The following is a 6000-nucleotide window of genomic DNA, read 5'->3' as shown; positions in this document are numbered from 1 at the left end:
GCAGGCTTGCAAAGAGGCATGCATGTAGCAATGGAAGGGGGTGTCTTTGTGGTCATTTTTGCAACTGCCACAGAAGGGAACACATGCCTATCAACACCGAGCAGCCAAATCAATCCACGCAGATTGTCCAAGTATTTTAAAATTGGAACTGGAACCCCACTTTCCCATTAAAACACGTTCAAAGATGGTTAGGTCCCTTATGGAAGCTGTGTTCCTGGAAGCCAGACCACCATTATATGGTCATGTTAGGAATTGGATTCTGAAGATTCAACTTACAAAAGACCTTTAAAACTATAATCCACTTGTAATTTGGGGATTGGCCCGTCTTGTTAGCTGAAATAGGCTTGCAGAAATGAGTGAGTGCTTTTCTCTAAAAAAAAAAAAACCTTCATTCTGTACTCTGACAGTAAGAATTCCTTTCTGAGGTGGATACAGATGATTACCTCCTGATTTGAGTTGGAAGTTTGCACTATTTCATTTTTGGCTGATTATAAGCAGAAATGCTGTTTTCGTTGTAGAGCCAAATGATTATTTATACTCCTCTTGGATCATTCTTTATATACCATTAGCAATGACATGCAAAGCACGAGGGACTGAATATTTACATCCCAAATTCTGAAGCGAATATTCTCCCTTTGGCAGATACAATTGCTCAGGGCTGTGAGGCCCAGTAATAAAGAACCATATGTCATTTCTGGATTGTAAGTTGCCACAGCAATGGCTTTTGAGCAGCTGCAGCTCTGCATCACCCTGCTTCCCATTCTGTGTCGGAGTGTGGCTGGGGATTGGTTAGGTGTTAGCTGTTAAAGAACCTGAAAGACGACAAGAAACATCGTTTTGTTTTTTCCTAATGACTGACTCCTCTTATGAATGGAGTACTGTTATAACCCACAGCATGGCAGGATTCAGGGCTCAATGCAAAAAATTATATATTTCATAGGCATTTAGGGATAGTCTTGGCTTCAGATTGTCCTGGTGAGCTATGAAGCAGAAGGCATGTTCCTTGGCCTCAGTCGCTTATATATGGGATGTCCCAATAAAATGTATACACACTTTAACAGCTGATAGCTTGATTTTGAAAATGAAATGTAGTTTAATAAACATTGCCTTTACAATTATTCAAAGTGTGTGTATACACCTATTTGGGGATACACTAATCAGGGAGCAAGAGGGGGGCAAACGTAATTGTAACAGCAGACGGAATGCACTGAGTCCCAAAAAGAATGCAAAGAAGGGGGTATGAAATTCAAAGGGCAGGAGGGAAATATATTGTTCAGCTTATACTCAGAGTATTTATCACATGGCATTGCACATTTGATTTTCTTGTCCTATTGAAGGCAGATGAGGGTCTCTGGGCGTTATCATCTTCAATGACCTTCAAAGTGCCTGCTGCCCAGTAGGACAGATGGATGAATGCATTGGCTCACTGGAGAGGAGGAAGAAGGGTTCTGTGGATGTGGTAAAATTTAAAGACACTTAGAAACACTGATAGACACCAGTGGATTTTGGAGAGGAAGCATTTGCGGTGGGGGGCACAGACTGAGCAGAGATTTGGAACTGGGAATTACAAGACATTTAGGAGAAAAAGTAATATAGCTTGGCTGCAGTGTGGAGGACACATTGAGATCCCATCACTTCTAAGGTGAAGCTGAGGTGTGCATCAGCCATGGGAGTTGCCTTGGTGGTCCTCCCTCCCTTCCTTAAGGGACAAGCTTCAACCCATCCATTGTTTCCTTGATTCCACTGCAGATTTGGGCAGAGTAAGGCCGAGCAGTGGCAGGGTAAAGAGCCAGCAGTGATGTTCATGGTACCTGAGTCCTCAGACAGTGACCACCATCATTATAATAATAATGACAGTAATGGCTCCAGACTCAGGAGCTCTTACTAGTTGTCAGGCACTCTCTGACTACTCAATATGGCCATCTCATTTTATTTTCCCCACAGTCCTAACTGTAGTATTGACAAGAAGGCTACATATTCTACATGGAGATATTTGGATATATAAAGTAGCCACATTTTAAAAAGCCCAATTGTATCTTCCTGGTATGGTTCCCAATAACTTCCATATATTATCTGTCTTTATCAAATTCATGTTGATACCATATGCTACTTTTCATGATAAAAGAGAGGCAGTTCAGCACAGTGGTTAAGAACATGGACTCTGCAGTTATACATTAAATTCTGGCTCTGGCACTTTCTGTGACTGTGGGAAAGAAGTATATCATCTCTGTGCCTTAGTTTCCTAATCTATACAATATGAATAATCATGAAAGAACCTACTTCACAAGGTTGTTATAGAAATTAATTTTTAGGATTGATATTTGCAAAAGGCCTCAGGGACACTGTATAGTTGTTGGCTGCTGTAACTGTGGCAGTCTCTACTTTACAAATGGGAAGCCAAGGCATGGAAAGATTAAGACACTTGCTCCACATCACACAGTCAGTGAGCAGTGGGCCCAGCATACTGAGTTCTGCCACCAGCCATATGCCATGAAGGAACCAGCCCTCTCATGGGTCTTATCCTGGCATCACAGCATCTTTCATAGTTGTATCCTTGGCCTAGTCTCATCACACAGACCCATGCAAACTTAAGCATGTTTTCCATTGTTTTTTGTTGAAAGAGTATGAAAGCCAACTACTCATACCAGAAAGGTCACTAACCTCTGGGCAAACAGACTTCTGTCGATTACCTTCTCTGCTCAGGTACAGAAGTCAGGGATTCAAAGAGGTACATGGTAACACTCCTTAGCTCAAAGAATTCACAACCTATTGTGAATGGACAGATGAAGTGTACTCGTGAGAAAATCCCAGCACAGGGTGTATTTTACTGCTGCTTGCCACGGACATTAGACAAAGAAGCAGTGGTCCCTATTTCACTGTGGGCTGGAGTGACTAGGAATGGAGATTCTCTGAGGAGACAAGAGTTATATTAAGCCTTGGAAGAATAGCCAAGAAGAGAGAATTATATTCCTGGGCATAGTTGATGTGAGGGGGTAGTGTGTGTGTGTGTGTAAAACATGTCCAAAATGTTACATGAGAATATGTAAAGAGATCTGGGGGACAAATGAGTAGATGGACAGATTGGGACAAAGAACAACTCCAAGAAAACAAAGGGCTGCCTGAGGACTGATTTTTTAACCTTGGTGTGAGGTGTGGACTTGAGACTGTGGTTATAGGTCTAAAAATGAACCCCACTGCTTCATCTGGTGCTTCAGAGTACAGGTGTTTCAACATTCAATCTTGCTTTTTCCTAAGTGGATATAGTTTTTACATAGGTTGACTGAACCAGGAAGGAGCTCCACCATGTTTGGGACAAAAGCTCACCCTCCCATCATCCTTCAGTCTCCCTATTGTTTATTATCAAGGTGTTCTATCAATAAAAGTAAAAAGTTTCTTACCTATGTGCATTTGGGTCAGTAATCATCTAAAGAAGAATACAGGAGTTTAACCCTAGTAGAATATCCTCTAATTATTATCTCACTAGTTTGATCATGGGCTTGAAAGTAGTGGTATGTATCCCTTTTGGTTATTTATTGATTTCCTCTTTGAAAGTTTTCTGTTCCCATATATCATCATTTTGCAGACATCTTACCAGATTCTGTACTTGATTTCTATTATACATTTTACTTTTTTTTTTATCACATAGGGTTCAAGTCATTTTTTGAGTTAAAACCCATAAGTACGTAATAAATAATTACATTATTGATCTCTTCTTGATGTCTTTGAGAAACTGCCATTTCCCAAACTTGTATTTGTAGACTCAAAAATTAGTTCTAGCTTTACTGGGCTTACATTAAAATACTTTCTTTTTTTTCCATAAAAAAATTCCCCAGTTTGCTTTTCAAAAATGCTTTTCCTATAATTTAATGAAAAGGGACAAAAGTAGACTGGAGGGAAGACATTGAAAAATGGCTAATGGGGAGGATAAGAAAAATGCCATTTAAATATAGTGGCTTTGAAAAATTAATTTTTTCAAGTACCAACCATATTTATGAAAGTATTGTTTTTTTGCTTTTTTAAAAAAAAATATATTTTATTGATTTTTTACAGAGAGGAAGGGAGAGAGATAGAAAGCTAGAGAGAGAAACATCGACCAGCTGCCCCTGCACACCCCCCACCGGGGATGTGCCCACAACCAATGTATATGCCCCCGACCGGAATCTAACCTGGACCTTTCAGTCCGCAGACCGATGCTCTACCACTGAGCCAAACCGGCTTTGGCTGTTTTTTCTGCTTTTAAAAAATAGGGTACAAGTTTTATTTAAATGCTTCTTGAAATTATAAAATGATTATATGCCCTTATCATTAAGTCAGCTTAAAGTTTTATCACACTGGTAAGTCTGGTGAGCAAACTGGCTTATGAGCCATGTTTTCTGGTTCCTTCCAGGTGTAATTGGAATTCAATGACATTCTGTTTGGGAGCCAGCAGAGCAATTCAGTGTTTTATTTTCCATCACATAGGGCTATTCTTACAACTGATTTTGCTTATGCAGCTAAAGATAATGTCAATAGGAGCCTCAATGCTTGGTTATAATGTCTTTAAATCCAGAGTACTTGTGAACAGGTTTGTGAGTAGGAGTGCTCCCTTATTTTTACATTCGTAGCTTTAATTTGGGATGACAGTGGAGAGAAAGAGGACTTAATATGAATTAAGGACCACTAAAAACAAACAAACAAACAAACAAACAAAAACAGACATTTTACATTTAATGATCTGTGTACCCCTTAAAAGTCATATTATCATCCCTCCTTTGAGATGAAGTCTGAGACTTAGAGAGGTTAGGTCAGCTACTCAAGGCCACACAGTTCATAAATGGCAGATCAGATGCTGACCTTAGGTACGTCTGACTATGAGGTTGTCATCTTTCCGTTGGAACCTGTTGCCTCTGCCTGAATAGAAGGGGCTTCTTTTTTTGTAGGAAAAAAAGTATATGATGCAGAGACGGGTTGGGCATCTGGTCAACCTGAAAACAGCCTTGAGAAAAGCTTAGGTCCAGAATCTCTTACTTCTCCCCTCCTCCTTCCCTGCATTTTTACCCCTAGGCCTGTCCTTCTCCCTCACCTAAATCCTGGGAGGGTTGACATGCCAACGAATAGCCAAGGCAAGGTGTGTAGGCAAGAAATGCCCAGGAGAAAAAAAAAATCTCTCATTCCAAAATAACAAACATTAGTCTGTTTCTGAGAGTATTGAGCCTGGAAAAAAAGAAAAAAGGTCAAGAATTTCCACAGCATGTGTAAGCAGAACAACAATAGTACTGTTAAGAAGTCTCTGTAAACTGGTCTTCTGTAGAGACCTGTGTGGAGGGCAAGAAGATGCCCCTGGCTATTGAAAGAAAGTGGTAGTACAGACAGGGCAATAAAGCCAGGAAAATTGGGGCTCTGTGCACACTGCTCATGTCCGAAGGCCCAGCAGAGTGTGGCCACAAGAAACAGGATAGGCGGTGGTTAGCAATTAAACTTCTGTTTGAATGACAACTCCCTCACCTGTGTCACTGCGTGAGGACAAGCAGCTGTCTCCGTCCCTTCATGTGGAAAAAGAGTAACAAGGCCGTGTGCCTTCGTGGAACTGTGTACACCTGAGCACTCAGCACAGGCCTGAGACACAGGAAGAGCTCTCATGGATTGCTTCTCATATAGGCGATTGAGGTGCCTCCTCAAGCAGCCAGCAAATGAAGGCCTAGACGATGCACGACCTCGTGATGACTCCATATGACAACAATTAGGAAGGACCACTCGCCAAAAGTACATTTCTAAACCCATAGCAATTATTTCATTTATCATTCACCAATTGGATGAATTTCTTCAATGGAGAAAATGGAAGTTGGAATTATATACAGTGTTGGGCAAAAGTAGGTTTACAGTTGTTCATATGGAAAATAATGCAAGTAATAAGTAATAATCCTATCTACTAAAGAGGGAATATGATAATTGATCATCACACTCTCACAAAGATGGTGGCACTCACAGCCAATAAGGAGGGGATATGCTAATTGACTGCCA

The sequence above is a fragment of the Pipistrellus hanaki genome, assembly GCF_964339955.1.
Source record: "Pipistrellus hanaki genome assembly, chromosome: 8".
NCBI lineage: Eukaryota > Metazoa > Chordata > Mammalia > Chiroptera > Vespertilionidae > Pipistrellus > Pipistrellus hanaki.
The sequence above is the reverse complement of the archived record's forward strand: the minus strand, read 5'-3'. Positions refer to the sequence as shown.